Source organism: Diadema setosum, chromosome 10, assembly GCF_964275005.1.
Source record: "Diadema setosum chromosome 10, eeDiaSeto1, whole genome shotgun sequence".
NCBI classification, from domain to species: Eukaryota; Metazoa; Echinodermata; class Echinoidea; order Diadematoida; family Diadematidae; genus Diadema; species Diadema setosum.
Window position 1 is genome coordinate 24,772,225 of NC_092694.1, and position 26,740 is coordinate 24,798,964.

The following is a 26,740-nucleotide window of genomic DNA, read 5'->3' on the forward strand; positions in this document are numbered from 1 at the left end:
GCAAACTGAAATCTCGTCAAAAATTAACTGTACAACGCAATGATTTATTCGCCAACCTGACCCGTTCATAGGATCAGTCCACATACAGTCATTATGTTTTTATAGAATGATATTTCCTCTTTCATTTTATACCTCTTCCATTTTGGTCCACCTTAATTTCGTTGGTCTAGTGTACCCCTTCAGAAAAATGAAAAATATGCAAATTTTGTGTTTTATAATTTCCTTGTTCAGTATATTTCATATGTCGTAACCTTCTAAGTGGTCAAATTTCATCAAAGTACAACTCTTCAGCTTTTCAGCGATGTATAAATCATGAAGATTGATAATGTCGTTTAGATTTACAGAGACTCTAAAAATGTGGTCTCCCAGCTCATTACGTATTCATGTCCGCGAGGTCCCTGCATACGCGTACGATAAATGCGAAGGCTTTTCAGGACGTTGCGGTCTGACTGACTATATGCAGAACTCATCACACAGTCTGGTCATCACTTGCACAGTACAGGACGGTGTGGTATTAGTGTCAGTGCTAACCATGCAGTCACACAGTGACTGAAAAATTTCTGCGGTCCAGGCATGCCCGCAAATCTATCATGAATTGCAGGGGAAAAGTCATGGTCGTGGCCATGGCTTTGGTCAGAACCAGAAAATCAAGGTGAGCTGAAAATACGAGTAGAAATTATATTGAAGAGAGATGAGCACTAGTATTAATACACTAGTCTAGATCGATCTAACGTTACGTCTACCGCGTATGCATACCAGATCTAACGTTACAGGGTCAGAGTTAACTGTTTATGTTAGACAATATGTCAATAATTTAACGTTAGATCTCGGTCTAGCACTAACATTGGGCATAGATCTGTAGTCTAAGTGTAACATCAGAGTTCGACTAGGAACTAAGACGAAGAGACTTGATAGTTTATAGTCTAGTCCAGGCACCAGGCCAGGCACTTCAATTACAATAGGACCCACCTTCCTGTTACTAGGGTCAGTGTTACTAGTGCTAGTGATAGTGGTGGACATTTGGCAGCTTTATGACCCTCGCTCCTGGTAGCGGTCTCCACTTGATGTGAGTCACCCTTTCCCTCTATGTTACGCCTTATTACACTCGTGCCCCTGACATAATGAAGGGCTGAGGGGTTACTGCCCTCTTCTTGCTTCCTGTGCCGTGTAAACTAATTTTAATGGATGCCTTGCACCTAAAAATAATTTTGATGTAAAAGGGCTGATGAGATTATCAGTAGAACTTTCACATGGACAATTAACTACACGCAGCCGCTGTCGCGAAGCGACGCGGCTGCACCTGTATTCCTTCGCAGACGTTGTCATTTTTCAGTGTGGTTGTGCGACTCCTTCATGAATATCTTTATTAATCATGGAAAACTAAAATACAAGGAATTATCGTAATCTATGATAATCATTCAATAATCGGTATGCGATTTTTTGTTTAATTACGTCAAAAACTCACCGAAATCTGTGGCTGAAATCAGGTCTGTAAAAGTCCTTATTGCTTCACTCCTCATTTGCGTGTTATTTGAATGGCATTCACTCTCGTATACTACAACGTACAACGTAGGTAGTCGGAGAGCTAGAGGGACGTTTACAGGAAATGGTAGCCATTTTTGACGCCATCTTCAATTACCGTACTTGCGTTCATAAACAACTTTTATGTGTTTCATTGAGTTCTTCATCCTTAAAAAAACCCCACAAAAACAAAAACAAAAATAAAACATTATTATACTAAGACATTTAAATTTTGTATTTGGGTTACCTGGTTGACAAGTTATAAGTATATCCGGAAATGGTGGCCATTTTGGAAGCCATCTTGGATTACGGCACTTGAGTGCGTCAATATCTCTGGATATGTATTTTATTGAGTTCTTTATGCTTCAAAACATATATAAAAACATTAAAATTTTTTATTTGGGTTCTGTGGTTGAAAAATTGTAAGAATTTCATGAAATAGAGGCCATTTTGGACGCCATCTTGGATTGCGGAAAAACGCAAAGGGGATTTATGAGGACTTTTAGTATGTTATTTTAGGCATTTTTCTGGACCTATCCTGAAAAAAAAAAAAAAAAAAAAAATCAGCTTGTTACCAAAAATATCCAGGTTAACACTAATACTCTTGGCCTAATATAAAAATATGTACATATATATATATATAATTATATATATATATATATATATACATATATATATATATACATATATATATGTGACCGTTCATCACAAAACGAACAAAAAGTCGCACGCAGTGAAAACATTTTGTGTGAGGACTGAAAATAGGTGAACTGCGTCAACCTAACCAATCTTGAGTTTTTCATATTTTCTGAAAGAGCAAGTCTTCTACATTATGTTAAAGTTTGGGATCATAAAACAAACAGGAACTTCTGTTTTCATCAGTTTTTCTTGAACACTTTTTGGTGGAGTAGTGTGATTCGATGTTTCTCACAGAGCCCTCTTTTCATTTCATGAAAACCCTGTCCATACTCTTCACTTTCAACTCCAGTAAGTTTGTAGAAAATGATGCTACTGCATTGAAAGATGGCATTAGTCATCTACAGAATGTGCTAATGAGACTTGCTCAATTTCAGATTAATCTGATAATCCCTCATTGTTGTTGCTCCGATGGTCAACATCCTGTTTTTTGTTCCATTCATCCCACAGCTAGCATGGTTTGGTAAAGATTAAAGGACAAGTTCACCATCATTGAAATAAGAATTGAGAGAATGTAGCAATATTAGTAGAACACATCATTGAAAGTTTGAGGAAAATCGGACAATCCGTTCAAAAGTTATGAATTTATGAAGTTTTTGTGCAGTCACCGCTGGATGAGAAGACTACTGCAGTGTATGTTGTCGCATGCGTACAACAATACAAGGAACATATGAAGAGAATTGCACAAAATTTCATCTTTTGAAAAAAAGTACACATTTCCTTGACTCATTACTGACAAATGTTATGGGTAATATTATTCCCATCGCCTTTAGAAAGAGGCAAGTCAAGTGCTCTTTTATTATGCGAAAAAAAGTGAAAATATGTTGAATTTTCTTTACATTTTCTTTATACTGTTGTACTCATATGACATCACGAGCCTTAGTAGTCTCCTCATCCAGCGGTTCCAACACAAAAATATTAAAAATTCATAACTTTTGCATCGATTGTCCAATTTTCCTCAAACTTTCACTGATGTCTTCTACTAACATTGCTGCATTCTCTCAATCCTTATGTTTATGAAGGTGAACTTGTCCTTTAAGCGCTTGAATAGACCCTGTAATTCAGAGCCTGTTTTCTCAGTTCACACTTTCCAGAGTCTGTCCTTTCTTTCTAATATTTAGATAGGTTAAGAGAGTCCATTTGAATTGAGTTATACATCATTTTAAAGCTTAGAGTGTGCTCTTTCAGAATCTTTTCTTAAATAAATATCCATGTCTGGCGACTTTTTGTTGGTTTGGTGATGCAGGGTCACACATGTGACCGTGCATAACATAACCCCTTGATTTTATGTGAGGACTCAAAAAAGGTGAAATGGTTCAACCAAGTCAATCTTAAGCTTTTCATATTTTCTGAAAGAGCTATCCTTCCTCTATGTCCATTATTCTTCAGTTTGGGATCTGAACATGAATGGGAAAGTGTGTTTTTAGCAGTTTTTCTACTACCCTTTTGGGGGATGAATAGAATGATAAGGTATATCTTAGAGGCCACTTTTCATGTCTTGAAATCCTTTGCACACTCTTCACTTTCAAGTCTAATAACTTTTTTGAAAGTATGGCGCTACTGCTTTGAAAGTTAGCATTATTGAGCAGTATGTGTTAATAGAACATGCTCAATTTCAGCTCAATCTGATAATCCATTCATTGCTGTTGCTCCGGTGGTTTACATCCTGTGTTTTGTCCCATTCATGGCACAGCTAGCACGGATTGGTAAAAATTTAAGTACTTCAGAGCCTCTTTTCAGTGTGTGCTTTCTTTCCAGTATTTAGGTAGGTTAGGGAAGTCCGTTTAAATTGAGTTATACATCATTTTAAAGCTAAGAGTCTGCTCTTTCAGAATCTGCCCTTAACTAAAAATCCATGTTTGGCGACTTTTTGTGGGTTTTGTGGTGCAGGGTCACATGATTATATACATTAACATACATTGTATTATGCAAATTTCGATAAGCTTATTCATATATTTACTTCACATTTGATGAATTTTTAAATTCAAATTCGTGCAGTAAGGTCAGCGATTAAGTGCACATTTTGTGTTAGTGTGCGCTTCTTCGTATTTATACCCTCATTCAACACTTACAAATATCAAACAAAATTGCCTTGGTACAATTCATACATTACGAGTTGAGGGATCATAGAAAGCGCACAAGAGGCTTGTTTGAAATGATCCCCCACAAACTATTATTAATACATTTCAACTGAATGTCACGTAAGCATTTTTTTTTTTTGCTGTTGTTATTTACTCTGCTACTTTGACATATAATCATTCAAGTCAAAACAAATCAAGTACAGTTAAATGAATGTTTTTAATAATAATCAGATTTTGGTTTTGTTTACAAGTTGAAGATTTGATATCAAAATATCAAATACATAACAAAGTGATATCAAAATATCAAATACAAAACAAAGTATAAATAAACACGTAACTTTTGGGTATACTGCTCTGGGTTCCGGGTTCCTGTCCCCCCCCCCCCCCCTTTTGGTAGTTGGTACTGCGCCAGCGTCGTGCCCGGTAGACCGCAGGTCGTCAGCGGGTGTGGCTCAGGTAGCGTCCCTCGTCCCTCGTACCAGTTTGAGTTCATATTTCCCTTATTATTCGTTTATTTCCTAATCGTCCGTACTTATACACAAACTGCTAAAATCAATTAACATATGGCTCAGAGAGAAGTGTGCATTAAAAATCCTCCTCACAAAGCAAACTATCTCTGCTTACTAAATAAAGACTCCCCTAACACCTAATCATATTCCTGAATATCATTAACCTAACTTCAGAGCCGGATGAGCTCGCCTGAACCTATAAACACAATGATGTAATTAGGCATAACTGAATCCAATTAACTAGTTTTCTTATATGTATATTGTCTGGGGTATCCTAACAAATAGAGGCGTCATTGGCCTAACGAACTTTTGTACAAAATCAATGGATATACATAAAAACTCAAGGCAAATATATTCCTTTCCTGACAATATACCCCACCTGTAAGATATAACTTGGGGATCCAATTATATCTACATAATATATTAAAGAATGTATTTGGAAAAAGTTATTCACAGAGTTGCAGCGAAGAAATACGTACTGGAACTTAATTCGAACACTATAACATGTCACCTTGATTTCCGCGACAGACAGATTCCGTAAACATATTTTAAATGCTCACTATTAACCTCAAACTTTTATCGGATGACCACGGCAACAATTTTAGGCTTGCCTTAAGACACGAACTTAACAAAATAGTGGTATTACAGTGTTACTTCAGAATCGTACTTTCATTTATATGTTCAAGAAATCTGAAGTAGATAACACATATATTATCAATCCGCTTTCCATACAATTATCTAACGACTTAAACCTCCTTCTCAATTCAATTCAATTTATTGATTTCATAAAAGCAATACAGCCAATATTTGTACAAAAATCAGATGGCAAGGAAAATCACGAAAAAGCCAGTGGCTTGAAGATTGTGATTCCCTGATACAGAAGTACATTAAAAAAAAAAACAGATTGACATAAACAATACAAAATGTTACATAATCACTAGATACTCAATAATAGACAAAAATACACATAAAAACAAACAGAACATAAATACAACACAAAACAGAACGTCATGAATTATAATGTTCCATTACCTTGATAAAAACGTAATTAATCATAAGATTCAAAAAGATATTGTTTCAATTTCAACTTAAAATGATTTAAACTCATAATGCACTTAAGATTATACTTAATGAATTCCATATTTTTGCACCTTTATATTGCACTGAGTTCCTATATTTCCTAATGGCAAGACAAAGTTTTGCTTACAACGTGTATAAAATTATGACTCATAGGATGCGTTTTAAAATAATCATCAAAAATACAGGGCAATATCGAATGTACATATTTAAACATAAAAATACTCGTTCTATAAAAGATCCTATCTTTGAGGGATAAGCAGCCTATGTCTTTGAAAAGGGGAGGAGTGTGAGCAAGATAATGAGAGTTTGTACACAATCGAATAGCTTTTTGAAGAACAGTAAGACGATTTAAAGGGGAAGTCCGGACGATTATCAGCCGTTTCCCGTGTAAAGAACAATATTTCATGAACCTATTACCCTTTTCCCGACGAGAAAAGACCATCACATACATTTACTATGATTTTTTTTTTGAAAAATAAGGTAATTCTTCATGTTCGAATCCGTCGCGAGCAGCCCTTCGTACTATCTGTCCCAGTATGCATTGCGCCTGACGTCACAGACTCACTTTCCTCAGCGGAGCACCGCGAGCGCAGCCCAGCTACGCATCGATCTCCCATTGCACTGACTGCGGCGCGGTATCTGCATGCCTGCTGAGGTCTGCCTAGTTGGGGCTACCGCAGGAGTCCGTACACTGTTTTAGGAGTGCTGTGCCAAATGCTGTATTCCTTTATTTAAATGATCTTCGGTATATATCTATATAAAATCCGTCAAAGATTAATGTGAAATAATTGCAATGTTATAACATTTTCATTTTATTGAAATATCATATGTATTGTAATACTGCCGTACTTATTAGTGTCCACCCCATCATTTACATTTCATTGGCTATTGTTGTCATTAGAGTGATCAGGCATACATGTACGCCTGCTGCTGTCAAATGCTATCACAATACGCGATCGTTTTTGTTTTGTTTTTTTCAACTTCTAAGTGTAAACAATCTGAAATCAGTCTGTCAATATCAGAATTATTGCCCTTCTTGTTGTCCGAGACTGTTGAGTATGTCTGACGGTGGTAAATTACGACAGTATAACTTGAACCGCGGAAGAAACGCCAGCGCCAGCTTCATCATAGTACCGCCGCCGGTAACTGCGACCAGCAGCCCCATACATATAGCGTAATGGGACTGCGTACTGTAGCATTCAGGATCATGATCGGGTAGCATCGCGGATAAATATCAACTTCAAATCGAAATATTTCTTCAATTTGAAGACTTAACAGTAAAGTTAAAGTATTGACAACAGACTTTGGGCAACGTTTGGTTCTGCCAATAGTCCTTTTCTGTTCAAATTGATGACTTAATGTGACTCGGTCGAGAGGAACCTGGGAGAGCTACACTGAATTATTGACGGCCAGCACAGGCGCACACACAAAGAGACATCTCTGTGCGCACACATCTCCGGTTATGCGCTGGCCGTCAATTCAGTGTAGCTCTCCCAGGTTCCTCTCGACCGAGTCACATTAAGTCATTAATTCAAACAGAAAGGGACTATTGGCAGAACCAAGCGTTGCCCGAAGCCTGTTGTCAATACTTCGACTTCACTGGTAAGTCTTCAAATTGAAGAAATTTTTCGAGTTTAAGTTGATATTTATCCGCGATACTACCTTATCATGATCCTGAATGCTACAGTGCCCAGCCCCATTACGTTATGCGTATGGGGCTGCTGGTTGCAGTTACGCCGCCGATGGGGAGTATGACGAGGCTGCATCGAGTAGTATTTGTAAGTTTTGACGACAAACTTGTCAATTAAAATATTGGAGAGCCATCTTGCACACCTTTCCCGCTCACTTTCTGATTTCGGAATGGCAAAAAAACTCTTCTTCTGGCCATCGCCCGGTTTATTAGAACACCCAAACGCTCACACATCGGCATTTTCGATCATGCCGCGTGCATCCGCTGCGTGGTCGGAACCACGCGGAACGCTACCGCTTGCTCGGCCCGTGTCGCCGTTGCTCAAGCAGGGCTCCCCGAGGCTCAAAACAAAAAGCAACGTGATTCTAATACGTCACGCCGTCCCGTGATCTTTCTCGCCGGCGTACAGAAATTGAACAGTTCCGACTCAAAATTAGTGATGCTAGAAAATCGATTGTGACGAGTTGGGATGGTATTTTTCATTGAAACTTAGTCATTATGGTCCTTGATTTATGTAGATTAGGTGAAATTTATTCAAAATCGTCCGGACTTCTCCTTTAAGTCACGCTCAGTGGCTCCAGACCAAACCAAGTTACAGTAGTCTACATAAGGCAAGACAAGGGCGTTGTGTAACATCAATAGGGTTTTCCTTGGTAATATCACGCGAAGCTTAACCATCCCAATGGATACGCTGATCTTGCCATGAATGTGATTGATGTGATTTTTCCAGGATAATCTTTCATCTATAATAACCCCATCCCAAGAAAATTAATTGAATCAACTGTGGAAATAACATTAAAATCTGCGTATATCATCATATCATCATGTGACAGCTTCATTCCAGAGGACTGAAATATCATATATTTTGTTTTACTTGCATTCATTTGTAATCTGTTAGCTTTAAACTAATCACAGCCTTTTTGCAATTCATCGTTCGTCATTTTGTTCAACATTGTTTTGTCAGAATGAGAAGCCAAAATGTTTACGTCATCCGCATACAGTACAAAACGAAGTACATTGGACGCATTGATGATGTCATTCACGTATACCAAAAACAAAAGTGGTCCCAATATGCCCCCTTGTGGTACCCCACACGTTATGGGTAGAATGTCTGAGTTGGTGCCCTTAACTCTTTGTGTGCCACGTTCGCACCTCCGACTCAATCGACGGCGTGCCAACTTCGCATATTCTGCTCAACAAACAAAGCCGCCAAAACCGATCGATAAACTGCTAATTACTGCTAATCCCGCGGCACAATGAAAGCGTTTTTCGTGCTTTTGTTCCTCTCATATACGGCTTGCATTCTATGTGGTGCTCGACTATCAAGCGATGTTCCCAACTAGATTTGCTCGTACATTCTAAGTTTCTGTCACGGTTTAATGTGCAAAAGTCATGCCTTTACAGTAATGCAGCAACTGGTCATTCAAAAGAAAAATTGAAAATAGAGTCGTCATACAATTTATATCGAAATAAAGCTTGGCATTCCTCTTTAACTTTGTCTACTATTATGCACATCTTAACAGAAATTTGTAGAAGTTACACAAATCGGAAAAACAGAATTCTTTCTCAAAGCATGACTACCTTCGTGTCTCAGAATAACGTGGCACACAGGGGGTTTCCACCCTGACACATAAAGAGTTAAAACCAATATATTGACTTCGACCACTGAGATAGCTTTCGAACCACCGAAAGAGTACACCTCGAATGCCGTAGTGTTCTAAGTTGTTTAGCAAAATACCATGGTCTAATGAGTCGAATGCTTTGGACAAGTCGACGTAAATGGCCAAAGGAATTTCTTTTCTCTCTAAAGCAGCTGTAATCTGCTACACGACATGTAAAAGGGCTGTTTCAGCAGAGCAAGATGGTCGGAATCCAAATTGTTCTTTAATCAGTACATTCTTTTCTGACAGGTACTTTAATCTTTTGTGCATAATACGCTCGAGGATTTTAAAGAGAGTGGGGAGGAGCGAGATTGGTCTGTAATTTTCTATTAGATGTTTTTCGTTCTTTTTAAAAACCGGAATAACTTTGGCTAGCTTAAGGGAGATTGGAACTATGCCTGAGGAAAGTGAAAGGTTGAAAACATAGCACAATGGCTGAGCAATGAAGTGAATAATTCTCTTAATAAATGTAGAACTTAATCCATCATGTCCTCAGGAAGCTGAACTTTTTAGACTCTTTGTGATCTTAATTATTTCTGACTCGTCAGTAGGCATGAAAAAGGCTGATTCAGAAATTTTAGAGTTCAAAAAACCTGTGAAACATTTTTTTTTACCAGTGTCAACATTGTTAAAAACTGAAAGACCAGTATCAGAGAAATACTTATTGAACTCATTAGCAATTTCTTTGTCATCTTCAATCTTTTTTCCGAGCACTTCATCAGAATTGGGGAGCTTGGATATATTACATCTCCCCAAAATTTCATTAACAATCTTCCAAGTTTTACGAAGGTTGGTTTTATTTCTCATGACAAAGTTTGTGAAATATGATCGCTTTGAAGCACGTATTACACAATCTAACTTATTTCTATACCGCTTATATATCAGCTTATTTTTTACTAGAAGGCGTGTTATACATGCACGAAATAATTTCTGTTTCCTGATTATGGATTTCAGAATGCCTTTGGTTACCCAAAGTTTTCTTGCAATTGTTTTCTTACATTTAACTTTTGGGGCTGCTTTCAACACATGTCTGTTACAAATTTGACCCAAAGTTTCAAGAAAAACATATGTGACCCTGCACCACAAAACACACAAAAAGTCGCCGGACATTGATTTTTAGTTAAGGGCAGATTCTGAAAGAACAGACTCTAAGCTTTAAAATGATGTATAACTCAATTCAAATGGATTCTTCTAACCTATATAAATATTGGGAAGAAAGCACACACTCTGGAAAAGTTTGAACTTAGAAAAGAGGCTGTGGAGTACAGGGTCTATATTCAAGTGCCTAATCTTTACTAAGCCGTGCTGCCCGTGCCATGAATGAGACAAAAAAAAAAAAAAAAAAAAAAACTGATGTAAACCATTGTAGCAACAACAATGAAGGAATTATTAGAAATTGAGCATGCTTAATGAACATATTCGGTTCATAATTCATCTCAATTTTCATAGCAGTAGCATTATCTTTTCAAAAGTTATTAGAGTTGAAAGTGAAGAGTGTGCAAAGGATTTTCAAGAAATTAAAAGGGGCCTCTAACAAAAACCTGATCACACTACTTTGCCAAAAAAGGGGGTGTAGAAAAACTGCTGAAAACCCACTTTCACATTCAATTTATGATCCCAAACTTAGGGACAATGTAGAAGAAGAATAGCCCTTTCAGAAAATATGGAAAACTCAAAACTGACTCGGTTGACCTGTTTCACCTTTCTTGAGTCCTCACATAAAATCATGGGGTGCGACTTTTTGTTTGTTTTGTGATGCACGGTCACATATGACATATTTACATCGTCACAAGAATCAACACAGGACCAACTAACAGAACAAAGGTCTTGGATAAGATCTGAGTAATTCAGATTACTTGCAAAGCTTTGACATTCAAAGTATTGACGGCTCTTGTCCAGTTTCATATCAGTCAAATCAAAAGTTGTGACTTGAAAAATAGGCAGGTGATCAGATATGTCTGAAAATATGATACCAGCAGTAATGGACTTGTCCAAGACATTTGTAGATATGTTATCAATACATGTAAATGATGAGGATGTCACTCGAGTACGATTTCTTATCAAGGGGAACAGGCCATGTGTATACATAATGCTCAGAAAATCATTTGTATATGAATTAATGAAGTGCTTCAGAATATCAAAGTTAAAATCACCTGCAATACAACACATCTTGTTCTCTCTGGCAATAATTGCTACAGAATTCTCCAGCATTCCATTGAAAGCTTGTGCATCCGAGTTGGGCGCCTTGTAAACTACACCTTCTATGATGTTCTTGTTTTCCATTTCAATCTCAACGAACATTATATCTACAGATTCGTTTGAAAACGGCAAGTCATCTCTCACTTGAAAAGTGAATCTGTCATCAACGTATAAACAAACTCCGCTACCTCTCCGATGTTCACGTGGTTTTTGTACAAAGGAGTAGCCCTTCATATTATACATAGACGGTACATTGGAATTAAACCATGTTTCAGAAAAGGCATAAACTGTAAATTTGTGACATAAGCTGTCAATAAAGTAAAAAATGGAGTGAAATTTAGAAAACAAACTCTGCGAATTAAGATGACAAACAGAAAATGCCTGTTTATCTCCACATTGATTAAACTTTTTATCAAAAGTATCATTGAAATAATAATTACAGGGATTTTCTAAGTTACCGTAGACCAACCTTCCTCTTCATTCATGCCGAATACATCGAGTAATCGAAAAACGTGTAGATTGTTCTTTGAAACTCATCATCATCATCATCGAGGATTTGATTGAAAGGTATCACGTTTGCAGTGCATTGGAAACAAATCCATGAATTACAAGGTATTAAGGGGGAATGCATACTAGATGTACAGCAAGTTTCATGACAAGGCGATCTACATACTACACAGGTACGTTTCTTTTGAAAGGCTCTCACAGAGTTGAGACAGATGTAACACTTCATGATAAACTACATTACACACATACACATGCACACACATAAGGTAACACGAGTAATGACGGCAAAGAATAGAAACACAATCGAGCAGAGTATAAGGCAGAGGAAAGACGAACGTTCGAGTTTAAAAATTCACAAGTTCGAATAACATACATACGGGCCATGTTTGTTTACATCATGATGGCTGGTGAGCGTCCCTGGCAACTCATCGTTCTCGAAATCGTTTGCAGTGTTCCGTCCAGTCATTTTGTGTCGCTATAGTGTAGAGATTGTGTGTAGTTTTGATCTTGATTCTGCCGTCTTGTGTCCATACCTTGTTTGTGGGCGGGGGGGGGGGGGTATTTTGCTCTCACTTTCCTCAGCAATTTCTGTCTGTCACTGGTCAGGTTCTAGTGGATGAAGATGCGGGTTGATTTCAGCTTCGATCTGGCGGCATAGACTCGAGATCTGGGACCGTAGGTGGCAAACTTGGCTATGATGGGACGAGGAAGAGCATGACCTTTCCTATCAAGTCTGCCCCTCTCGCCGATCCTGTGGGATCTGTCGATATCCTGTGGTTGGATTTCTACTTCCAGTTGGTCCTTCGCAAGTTGACAGAGTAAAGGTGTCTGTGTTCTCCTGCGGATTTTCTTTAATCCCGTGGATGACCACGCAGTTTCGCCTGGAATATTGTTCCAGTTCTTCTACACGAGCTGCGGCGTCAGACAATTTGTTTTCCAGTTGTTTGACTTGGGCATCTCTTTTCTCCAATTCCAACATGAAACAGTCGTGTAGCGCTAGCGCTAACACCGGTCCTAGGGCAGGGGCGAGGCGGTTTTCAACCAGTCCTTTGTCCGTGAATGCCCTGACAATGGCTTCCACAATGGTCTCAATGTCCATCTTTGTGTTGGGTTCTGGCTGGTTGCTCACGGGCTTGTGATCTGATGGAGAGGTGCTCGAGTCACTGTCTATCTCCCCAGCGGTCCCGGCCTGCTTTTTTTTTTGTTTTGTTTTGGTTTTTTTTTTTTTTTGTCAGGTACCGTAGGTGGTTTTGCTCTGGTGTTGACCATCTTGCCGAGCAGTCAGAACGAGTGAGAAAAGTCCCAAAATGTCACTTTCTAGAGGAATGTACTTGTCCGAAATGGTAACTGACGAGATGTTCGGGTGGCCCAGACTGTTGAATTGAGTTCCTGGCTATTCCGTATGATTTTGAGGCTACAAATCGAACATTTTACGTTTCCTGCCTGTGTAAATGACGTCCGACCGCCATGACCGCCATTCTAACATTTATCGCTCCAATTCATTTTCCGAACATGTCTTTTTACATTTCCCGGGGATGATATATCTATCAGTATATTGCCAAAATCATCATACTACAATACACCAAATAACAGATCAGCGTATCCTCGTTATAAAGAACATTGTCTTCACTGACGTTATACATAAAAATCTGGAAACTTATTTTTTCCTTTCGTTCTTGAAAAAAAAAACAAACATTTATACAATTTCAAATATATATATAACATACTTTATTTCCTTTGCAAATTAAAGCATGTGTACATCATAACAGACCGTTCGTCATAACATGCTGTCATCGACTTACAAATATACTATTGCAAACCGAAATGTATAACTGCTCACTTCTTACTTCTACATTTATTATATATCTTTCTTAACTTTATTCTGTAATAAACCAAATAAACCTAATTCATACTTTGATAATTAGGTTAATAAACCTGATAAACCTAATTTATACTTAATAATGAGGTTTTACACATAACAGCTTGTTATACTATTCTGTGTGTTTTACATATGATTATATTAACCTAAAACGCGAATATGAGCGTGTATACGATCGCGATTCGCTGTTCCTTGGGGTTTGCTGAAACAGAAGTGAGAAAATAATCGTGTGTAGAATCTTCCATCACATCTAGGAAGAAGAATTACAATTTACAACAACCTACTCATAACATCTGCTGCCTTATTTTTTGACCCCTTCACAGACACCAGACGGAACATATACTCTTGTAGACACATACTCCACCTCATTACTCGCTTGTTTGTCATCTTCTTTGTCTGAAGATATGTGAGGGGCTTGTGGTCAGTATGGATCTCAAACATTCTCCCGAACAGCGAGCAATCAAACTTCTTCACAGCCCAGACTACAGCAAGGTACTCTTTTTCCACTGTAGAATACCTCTGCTCCCTGGGAAGAAGTTTTTTTACTAGCATACACCAGAGAAAACACTTCACCATCATGTTCTTGCATGAGGACACTGCCGAGACCAGTATCCGACGCATCGACCTTCAACATGAACGTTTTCTCAAAGTCAGGCAGCCGCAAGATCGGAGGACTTGCTAGACACTCTTTCAACTTGACAAATGCAGCTTCCTCTCTCGGCCCCCATTCGACATTCCCGGACTGCCTTTGCATGTCAAATTTGTTAGGGGTAGTGCTACATCTGAATAATTTGGAATGAAGTCCCTGAAAAACCCATATCGCCCTAGAAAGGACTTCACCTGCCTCTATGTCTTAGGCCTGGGAGCTTCAACCACTTTGCGGGTCAGCCCATCACTAGTGTAGATCACGCCCTCTCCGATCTTGTGCCCAAGAAACTCGATAGTCTGTGAACCCACTGTGCACTTTGAAGGCCTAGCAGCTAGATTAGCATCGCGCAATCTACGCATGACTTCAGTCAACACTTCCACGTGTTCTGGCCAAGTTCTAGTGTGAATCAATATGTCATCTATGTAACTCACAACATTTGGCATTCCCTTTAGTACTTTCCTCATCATTCTTGTGAACTGGGCACTGGCCGTAACCAGTCCGAACGGCATGTACTTGAACTGAAACTGCCCCTTATGAGTTACGAAGGCTGTCTTGGCTCTGTCTTGGTCCCTCATTGGTATCTGCCAGTACCCCTTCGTTAAATCCAACTTAGTGAAGTACCTACTCTTGGATAGTGTTGCAAACAAATCTTGGGGGTTCGGTATGGGTTCGGGATCAAAGACTGTTACTTTATTCAAGCGTCCGAAATCTACACAAAACCGATTCGAGCCGTCTGGCTTCTTTACTATCACGATTGGGTGACCGTATGGGGAATTGGAGGGTTCAACTACACCTAACATGGAGTCGATTTCATTGCTGATTTCTTTTTCCATTACGGTGGAGAACGAACAGGTTGATCAGTAGTCAGCAAGATTTCACACTCAGATACAGTTGTCTTCTTTGGGATATCGGTGAATATATCTTGGTATTCACAGAGTAATTTCTGCACCTGACATCTCTCATCCTCACCCAAGACCGGATCAAACACAACCATATCCACAAACTCCTTTTGTACAGCACTAGGAATACTAGGCATTTCACTGCGCCAATCGGAACCTATTTCATCGTCATCTAGCACGCCATCAACCTCATCCTCCTCATCACTCGCAACACCACTAGCCTCAAAGCAACTGGCACGTCAACAGGTCGACTAAAATATCGCTTCAACAGGTTGATGTGATATGTCTTTGCCACACCGTCGACATCTTCAACATAGTCGTAGTCGTACTTCACCCCTACAACCTTGGAAGGACCTTGCCACTTCACTAACAACTTGTATTGCACAGTCGGCAGTAGGATTAGCATATCATCTCCGACACTCAGCTTTCTGGGCGTAGCCTTTCTGTCATAATACCCCTTGTACCTTTTAGCAGAGTATTTCAATGTCTCTTGCGAAATCTGCCATGACTTGACAAGTCTATCCCTCAGTTCGATAACATACTCACACTCGCTCTTGATATCTGGTTCTAACTTCTCAGCGGTCCCTCAACTCCCTCAAAACATCCAACCTACGGCCCACGAACATGTCTGCCGTAAAGCAATTCAAACGGGGAAAACCCTAAGCTTGAACTCGGCGCTTCTCGCAGAGCAAACAGCAGAGCCGGGAGATATCTGTCCCACTAACGAGGTTCTCCTGAGCATAGTCGCTTCAGGGCTGATTTGACCACGGCATTGTAGCTCACCCAGGCCATTACACATGGGGTGATAACGAGAACTCGTCACCTGCCGGACAGACAACAGTCTACACACTGTCTTCAAGCATCAGATCAGACACAAACTGAGTACCCAAATCGGACATAACTTCAATGGGGATTTCGACATGGCTGTTACACGGAAACTAACGCCTCGGCTACGTCAGCAGTTGCTATAGACTTGAGTGGAATAGCTTCCACATATCTAGTAGCGTAATCCACTATCGTAAGAATATGTGTATGCTTACGAGCAGAAGGCATGAGAGGACCTTAGGAGATCTATGGCAATGCGCTGAAATGGGACACCGATTAGTGGAATCCTCCCTAGCTCCGTCTTAGGCACTCTGTCTTTGTCTGTCGTTTTCTGATTCACGTCTCGAGACCTACAGAAATTGGCAACATCTTCAGACATGCCAGGCCAGTAAAACTGCGTCTTGATTTTATTCAGAGTGTTATTGATACCCAGATGCCCAACAAGGAGTGAATCATGTGCGACACGCATTATCTACGACCGACGAGGCTTGGGAACTACCAACAGTTTGGGACCGATGCCCTTGTTGTTTCCATCCCTCTTCTGTCTAGGTAGGACATCGTGTTCACATATGAACATGCAGTACTGAGAATTGCCAGCACTACCAACTTTCTGCCATAGAGGGCGCAGTGACTCGTCATTCTTCTGCTCTTTCATGAATTCAATCGACCGCACATTATCAACTGCAATAGGCACACTCAAACCCCTACTAGGTTTTGCATCCTTCGCAGTTTGCGAGCGAGTTTGAGCAGCCAACACCTCAACATCTACATCACCCTCAGAATGATGCGCCCTCAACAGGTGACACTGTGCAAGTGCCATTTGAACTTTCATTCTCTGACGAGGGGGTTACAACTTCACAGTCAGAAACAACACGCAGAGTCCAATGCAAATTAGGAGCGCTCGGTTTCCGAGCACCCATCACATTACCAATAACCATTTCACTCAAGCAGTCAGGCAGGCATACAGCCTCAACTTCTCCTTCGAAATAAGGCGAGTCAACTACTATCTTAGCCACAGGGAAGCGCCTAATCGTGCCGTCAATTAATCTTACAACCTGATGACGACCTGTCAGCTGTTCGTTGCTAACCAACGCCTCCCTCACGACACAGGTACTACAACCGGTATCACGCAACACTGCTACACAGGTACATTCCCTGGCATCAAAATCCCAGAAGCTACTGGCGTGCGATTAACCATCGCCTCAACATCATTGTATGTCATTCCGGCTTTGTTAACAATTTCACTCTTCACACCTTCGATGTCATCGACCACCATCTCAATTGGCACACATCCCGCTGTCGAATCAGCGACCTCTGACTCTGTCTGATAGGAAACACTTGCGTCTGCCGTAAGGGACATACTTTCCCCAGCACTCATCATACCTTGAGCTGCCATTGGCTTAGAAACCATGGGACAATTCCTTCAACTTTGGACTTCCACACATATAGCAACCATTTTTCCTTTGAAAATTGCTAGCATTACCATGGAAACCCTTATTCCTTTCGACCGTTCGTGTCTTTTGGAAAAGCATCGTCCGAATTCTGAATCGGTTTGCCCTACTGTTTCGGCGGAGGGCCTTTACCCGACTTCGGCTCGGCTCGGAACCTTTCGGATTTTTGTTCACTATGGAACACGTGCAGACCATGAGCACCAACATACACCTCTGCACAATTAACAACCACGCTGAAATTCGTGCACTGTCGTTTCTTAACAAACCGCACGACTTCACTGGGGCAACCAATCAGAAATTGCTCTCACAACATCAAGTCCTCGAGCGCCTCCCTAGATTCATCTATTTCAGCAGCCTCTATCCAGCTATCAAATGAAGCTTTCATTCTTGTAGCAAACTGCCTCGGGCGCTCGGCTTTGAAAGGCCTAGCCGTCCTGAAACGACGCCTGTATCCCCCCTTAGTCAGTTGATGGTAAGACATAGGTTCATTCTTTACTATCCCATATTTCTGACGAACCTCACTACTCATCCTATTTACCACATCCAACGCCTTTCCGGTTAGGTTAGATATGAGGTGCAATACCCACAAGTCAGTATGTACATTTTGACTTTTCATTAACATCTCGAATTTGGTTATGTACGCATCAAATTTGTCATGGGCATCGTCAAATCGGCTTACTTTCAGCTTGATTCCCCCTAACTGAGAACTACGCAGCTCTTCCCCTGATTCTTTACGCAACTGTATGAGTTTAATTTCATGTTTACGCTCTTTCTCCTTAGCTTCACGCTCTCTTTTTCACTCTACAGCCTTACAACGTTCAGTTACAAACTGACTCAACTCGCTACCAGTGAGGCCCATTTCTCTACCTAACGTAGAAAATTCTCTCATTTGCTCAACACTAGCCATACTGAGCAAATTCAACTGCACGTTCTACTCAACAATCAGAATTATAAACCGAACTGGGAGACAAGCACTAAGTACACTATGACATTATTGATCCTATTCATACAAAGAAACAAATCACTGCCTCATAATACTCCCTATCGGATCGTACAGCATGCAAATCATTCACCACTCTATAAGCAAATCTGAATACTACCAAGGACGTAACCTGGCATTGAAAAAAAAAAAAAAAAACGATCGAAAACACGAACGCCTTTCATTCGACAAAGTTCACAGCTTAGGAAAATTCCCTACCGGAATTTCATGACAAGCAAATCATAACGTTCCCAGCTAAATCCCAACGCTACCACAGACGTAATTTGGCATGCGAATTAAACAAGAAATAATTGCAACCCCATTCACACGTGAATATTCATAGCCCAGCAAAATTCCCTACCGGAATTCATGATACGTAAATCAATGCCGCTCGGAGTTAAATCTCAACGACACTACCAAGGGCCTAACCTGACCACGGGCAAATCATAGAGAACACGAACTCCATTCAATTGACAAGACTCATAGCATAGAAAAATCCCCTACCGGAATCACGACACGTAAATCGCAACCACCTATCTATGTCTTGTCAAAAAGTACCAAGGGCGTAACCATTGGGGAGAAACACTTTGGGTAAAATGTCATACACAACGTACACCGGGCCAGCAAAATCACATAATATCATGACACAGGCAATGTTATCAAAATTCACAACCAACAGGTTTAACATGTGAAATTCAGCACAAGTGTACTATATCAACGTGTATCGGCGGAATACAAAAACATTCAATTCAGAATCAACATTGTGACAAAGCTTCAAAGTTCCATTCATTGAATTTTTTTTTTCTTTTTGTCAAGTAGCAGAATCTCGATGGGACCTCCAAACTATCAAATAAGCAACCTTTTTTTTTTTTTTGGTTATTTACTCTATTACGGAATGAGGGAAATTCGTGACACGGAATCAATTCACCATCACACGAAAACTTAAAGTTATAACAACTTTATTCCTCCCTCTGGATTCCTCGGACGGCATGGTCCCAGCGTCACTCGAAATTGAGCCATCTTCACTCTTCACATATGGGCCGAACAGGCCACACCTCTTTGTATAAAGCTTAATGAATATTCATGACATATCTCCCCCACAGACGAAAGTTTGCCTATCTTTGATGGTCAACACTTTCTAACAAAATTAGAAATGAATATGCGCTACTGTATTGAAATTACTTACTTATAACGCAACGTACAACGTATGCATGTGTATACTGGTACTTTCCAGTTGGATCATCAAACGAATAAAATCGTTAGCTAAACTACCAAACTGTGCAGGCTTCAAACGAACGATTAAACACAAAGAATCGATCGTTAGTTTTTTAATCGATTAATTTTGATGATCGATCAACTCTTTACATCGATCTTACATCAGTTGGAAACTACACCCACTATTATACCGATTTTACTGTAATCGATTATTATACCTCAATAATTTCACACTACAGAGTATAACATCATACCGTACCGCCTTTACATTTTATACAAATAACACCATCAAACTGTCACTGGTTGGTGCAAACGAACACTCATTGTAACGACATTCACATCTGTATGAATATTCATGACGGCAATGGCATGCTACGTGCGCGACGGTACCTGTACGCAAGTCGCTTAATGAATATGCATATAAACGAACGAGAACGGCCTAGCACTTACTTCGTTGCTACGCAACAACCTCATTACCTATGTCGGAATGCGGGTACCTCATTAAATATGTTCGCACTCTGAAAACGGATCAACATCCTACCTATACACATAAATACAAGCATTACAGGTGGTTTACAAGGGTGACAAACGTCTGTATGGTTTCCAATACATTGAGTATAGGTAATCTTCACTCTAAAAAAAAAAAAAAAAAAAAAAAAACTAAAGTGTATGTTCTGTTGCAAAACAATGTCACAATCCTGCACTGAACTATAAACATACAATAAAACATATTGTAGCTTTATACCACCATTTAAATGTGTACAAAGCGTGCATACATAGTGGTAATGCACTATAACAGGATATTTATATCTCCGACCTGCATCATGCTTGAAACTTACTGTTCTAAAAAGTACATGTCTGTACAGCTTGTACTTTTACCCATGTACTGTACATAATTATTCATGAAAAATATGAAACATACATTGGAACAACTGGTTCACTTTGACATTTTCTTGCACACATGAAACTTTCCACAAACTGCTTCTATGAAATACACTGTATGGCTTTCTCTGTATGCATAAAAATACAGCTGTCTATGTATACTATCATTATACACTACACAAAATAATGCTTTAAACACATGTGATGAGACAATCTTTTCCAAGCCATAATCTTCCTAACATTCACCTGGAATTATGAAAGATGGTATTTTTTAAACACTTTTTCGCATAGAACCTTTGACTCATTGTACTGACCTTGTATCAGTATGACAATAGGAAACAAAAAAAAACATATTTCTGTGACACACCTCGGTACAAATCTTATACACGAAATACACTTTGAATCAACTTCTGACAGCTCAAAAATAATTAATATTTCTGACACAATTTCCCTCCTATTTTTTTTTCTTTCATAAAGACAAAACTACAACCTTGAATTTCCAAATGGATGACCTTATGCCACAAATTGTACTATACAGTATATGCATCCTCTGGTTTTACAAGCAAATGAACTTTGAACATTAAACCCTCTTTCTGCAACATAATGTGCATCTTTTCTCATGTGCATCTTTTCTCATATTCGCATTTTATAATAAAAGCACCAAATTTCGCATATATGTTGACAATGACATTTGAAATAAATTCAGATATTGGGCCATCGTAAATAGGGCCCTCAGCGGCCATGGCAGCCATTTTTCAAAATGGCCGCCATAAAATGCCATTTTTCATAAAAATTTACAAATTTCAGAAGGGAAAATCAATAAGATTTTGCAAACGAGTGGGAAATAACATTTAAAATAAATTTAGATATTGGGCCACCGCAAATTGCGCCCTCAACGGCCATAGCAGCCATTTTTCAAAATGGCCGCCATAAATGCCATTTTCGCGAAAAATTAAAAATTTCAGAAGGGAAGATCAGGAAGATTTTGCGAACGAGTGGGAAATAACATTCAAAATAAATTTAGATATTGGACCATCACAAATTGCGCCCCCTAACGGTCATGGCAGCCATTTTTTTTTTTTTAAATGGTCGCCATAAATTCATTTTTTTTTTATAAAAATAAATTTCAGAAGGGAAAATCAACAAGATTTTGCAAACGAGTGGGAAATAAAATTCAAAATAAATTTAGATGTTGGGCCATTGGAAATTGCTCTCTCAACGCCAATGGCGGCCATGTTTAAAATTGACTGCCATAAATACCACCTTTTTCTCTGAATTTACTAATTCCAGAAGGAAAAGTCAATAAGATCTTGCACTCAATTAAAAAATTCCGCTTGAAATATATCTTGTGCCTATGTATTACATTATTGTAAATAGCGCCCTCAATGGCCATTGCAGCCATTTTTCAAAATGGCCGCCATGGATTCCATTATTTTTTTATTTCCTGATTTCACCAAAGGGAAAGTCAGTAAGACTTTGCACACAATTTAAAAATTATGTTTGAAATAAATGTTTGTATTAGATAACTATAATACTGCTCTCAACGGCAATGGCCGCCATATTCCAAAATGGCTGCCATTGTCATAATCATTTTGTTTTAAAAAATGGTAATTTCTGAAAGAAAAGTTAGCAAATGTGTACATAAATTGAAAAATCATGTTTAAAATCAAACAATATATGTAGATTGCATTAAGTCTAGAAATTGTTCCTTCACAAATTTTCAAGAAGAAAAAAATGCTAATAACGGCAATTGCAGCCATTTTCCAAAATGGCTGTCATAGATGCCATTTTTTTTTTTTATGAAGATGTCCTAATGCCGGAAGAAGACAATTTAGCCATCAATTTAGCCATTTAGCCATCATAAGCTGTGTTCTCAATTGCTATTTCAGCTATTTGCAAAATGGCTACAATACACTCTTCTTTTTTTCTATCAAAAAGAAAAAACAAGAAGCAGACATCCATGGCGGTCAGCATGGCCCTTGAGGGCGCCTTCTAAGAAGACCTTATACTTAAATTTAATTTTGAACATAATTTTCAACTTGTTTGCAAAGTCTTATTGACTTTTCCTTCTGACATCAGCAAATTTTTGCAAAAAAAAAAACATAACGTGGGGGGGGGGCATCCATGGCAGCTGTTTTGAACCTTGGCTGCTACGGCTGTTGAGGGTGCACTTTTGGATGGCCTATTATCAAATTCAGTTTAAATGTAATTTTTCACCTTTGTGGAAATTCTGATTGGCGTCTGCAACACTTTACGAAAAAAAGACATTCATGGTGGCCATTTTGAAAAATGGCTGGAATGGCCATTGAGGGGGTAATTTGCAATGGCCCAATAAGTTTACTTTTCAATGTAATTTCCCACCTGTTTGTAAAATCTCGTTTGCTTTCACTCCTGATTTCAGTAAATCTTGTCGAAAATATAGCATTTATGGCGGCCATTTTGAAAAATGGCTGTCATGACCGTTGAGGGCGCAGTTTCCGATGGCCCAATATGGAGATTTGTTTCAAATGTCATATCCCATTTATAACCAAAATTTCATTGACTTTTCCTTTTGAAATTAGCATTGTTTTTTTTAATGAAAAAGTGACACTTATGGTTCCCCCCCCCAAAAAAAAAAAATGGCTGCTATAGCCATTGAGAGTGCAATTTTCAATTGCCCAATACCTGGATTTATTGTGAATGTAATTTCCCGCTTGTTTGCAAAAAAAAAAAGAAAAAGAAAAAGAAATGGCATTTATGGCGGCCATTCTGAAAAAAAAAATAGCTGCTATGGCCGTTGAGGGCGCAATTTCCAATGGCCAAATATCTAGATTTATTTTTAATGTAATCAATATTTATGGGCAAAATCTTATTAACTTTTTTCATCTGAAATTTTCAAAATCATCGAAGAACTGGCACATTATTCTGTTATTAGACAGATTGACGTTGAGGGCGCAATTAACAAGAGCCAAATATTTAAATGCATTTTGAATATAATTTCCCATTTGTTTGCAAAACCTTACTGGCTTTCCCTTCTGAAGTTAGCAAATATTTAAAAAAATAAATGATATTTATGGCGACCATTTTGAAAAATGGCTGCCATGGCCGTTGAGGGCACTATTTCCGATGGCCAGATATCTAGATTTATTTTGAATGTAATTTCCCATTTGTAACCAAAATTTTATTGACTTTTCTCTCCTAAAATTAGCAAATTTTACGAAAACATGGCATTTATGGCAGCCATTTGGAAAAATGGCTGCCATGGACGTTGAGGGCGCTATTTTCGATGGCCCAATATCTAAATTTAATATAAACGTTATTGTCAAAATGTGTACGAACTTTGGTGCTTTTATCACAAAATGCACAATTGTTCGGCAATGCCGCTCCACTAATACAGAATTTGGTTGTGAAGATGTGAACTACTGTATAACTGAATGCAACATTTCTTTTGGTTTTTACCTGATTTGACAAAATGTGAAATCACAAACCGAAAAACATTTACTTCTGTATGATCTAAAATTTGTTTACACAACATGACTATACATTATGTTCATCTTTATGACTACATGCATAGCCTCACAAAAATGTTGGCATGTATCAGACAAATTATACACTTGGTATGCAAAAACAAAAACAAAACAACAGCAAAAACAAAACAAAAAACCAAACAAACAAACATGTGTATCATACACCAACACATTCCAGTCTTTTGGAAGTTCGAACAGTGTATAAACATTGGCTTCCAGCTATTAAGCGTCCAGCGTTGAATTATCTAGACGGACATTGTCGAAATGTTTGTCACAGTTGTCAACGTTCATTTTTTTTTTTTTTTCGCTCTTACACAAGTCTGCGTTCATATCATTCATGCTCTGGAAAGCGCATCAGCGATTATGTTGTCCTTTCCTTTGATGTGAGTCACTTTCAGTCCATATGGCTGCAGAAACAGGCTCCATCTAAAGAGTCTCTGGTTCTTACTGCGAAATCTCTCTAGGAAAGTCAACGGGTTGTGGTCTGTAAATACAGTTACTGCAGGCGAGTTGCTCAGGTACACCTCGAAATGTTGAACTGCTAACACCAGACCCAAGCACTCCTTTTCTATGGTGGAGTATCTCCGCTGATGTCTGTTCAACTTCTTGGAGAAGTAGCTGACAGGTTTCAGGAGACCAAATTTGTCCTTTTGTAGGAGTACAGCTCCAACCCCTACATCGCTGGCATCCACAGCGAGCTGAAAAGGTGTCTCGAAGTTTGGCGCCTCCAGCACTGGATCCGACATCAGCACCGCTTTCAGTCTGTTGAATGCTGTCTCACAGGATTTTGGCTCACTTCTACTGGCCGAGACTCAGACAAGATGTGGCTGAGTATTGTAGATCCTGTCATACCTGTCAAGTAGTGAGGAAACCACAGCATCACATCAAGCCATCACCCCTTATTCTCATTCCAGTAAGTCAGGAACCATTCAGTCGCGTGTTGATAGATTGTGTAGGCCCTTTGCCTAAGACCAAGACTGGTTTTCAGTATATACTGACTATCATGGATGCGACGAGTCGATTTCCTGAGGCGGTTCCACTGAGGAACATAAAGGCAAGGACAGTGATTGATGCCCTTTTGACGTTCTTCACAAGGTACGGTCTCCCTAAAGAGATCCAGTCTGATCAGGGCACGAATTTTATGTCCACGGTGTCTCAAGAAGTGATGTATCAACTTGGGATTAAGCAGATCAATTCATCTGCGTACCATCCCCAGGCCCAAGGTGCCCTTGAACGGTACCATCAAACTTTGAAGACGATGATCAAGTCTTATTGTCTGGAGAATCCTGGTGAGTGGGACAAAGGAGTTCCATTTCTCTTGTTCGCATCGAGAGATACCCCAAACGAATCCATGGGATTCACCCCCTTCGAACTCGTGTACGGGCATGAGCCTAGAGGCCCATTGAAAGTGGTAAAGGAACAAACGAATAATACAACTTCTTTAACATTTTCTGTGGAAGAAATTGTAATTTGTACAGAACAACAATACTTTACTTTACTTTAATACTGTACTTTTCTATAAAACACCTAAATATATCATATCATATGTGACCGTGCACCACAAAACGAACAAAAATTCGCACACAGTGATTTTGTGATACTAAACACTTTCATCGGCTGGGGATGATGAATAATTAAATGACTGAGCTTCAACCAACCTTAAAATTGTAGAGGGCAAGCTTTCGTCCTCTCCTGAGGACTTTCTCAAGCCTTATGCAGTGTTGTCTTGCTGGCGTCTTTGCCTGTCTTTATTAATCACTGGACCATATATTGGTGAAAGGGTATAGCCCGAGTCTCTGTTGAGAGCTGGATTGACCCTTCTGATCCAAAGTGCTTCCTTTATTTTTCTTTTTAACCAGTTGCTTTCAAAGTCAATGATACATGCCTCATCCCATTCGATGTTGTGTCCTGTGTTGTAAGAGTGCTCAGCTATCGCCGAGTGTGATGGATTGTTTAGTCTCAGTGCCCTTTTGTGTTCCTTGAGTCTCTCGTTCAAGGTTCTGCTGGTTTCCCCGATGTAACAATCATGGCAATCAGCACAAGTGATCTTATATACAATGCCTGACCTTATTTGCCTTGGGACTTTGTCTTTAGCATGTACTAGTCTACTTCTCAGGGTATTAGAGCTCTTGAATGCAATGTCAACGTCCTTATTGTGGAATGCTCTTTTCAGACGGGAGGATATGGTGTTTACGAAGGGGAGGACTACCCTATTGCTGGTCTCCTTTCTTTCCTTTGTGGGTGACTTAGTTCTTGTTTTGTCCTTAGCTTTTTGTCTCATCCAAGCTGGGTATCCACATGCTGCAAGGGCCTTGTCAATATGGTGGAATGCACTCTGTAGTGCATCATTGTCAGAGGTTACATTTCGAGCTCTCAAATACAAAGATCTAGCAACTCCCTCCTTTGTGTTGAGTGGATGATCCGAATCGAAGTTCAAATAGGAGTCAGTGTGGGTTGGTTTCCTGTACACAGTGATAGAGACTGATAGGTCGTGGTTGACAGAGACCTTTG

The 26,740-nt window shown here is 39.3% G+C and overlaps 1 protein-coding gene and 1 pseudogene across 1 annotated transcript in view; one reads left to right on the forward strand and one right to left on the reverse strand.

Moving 5' to 3' along the window:
• LOC140233875 (UNC5C-like protein) overlaps positions 1-26,740 on the forward strand; it is a 116,870-nt gene that overhangs the window by 74,698 nt on the left and 15,432 nt on the right. The window lies entirely within an intron of this gene.
• On the reverse strand, positions 14,670-18,269 carry LOC140234385 (uncharacterized; annotated as a pseudogene).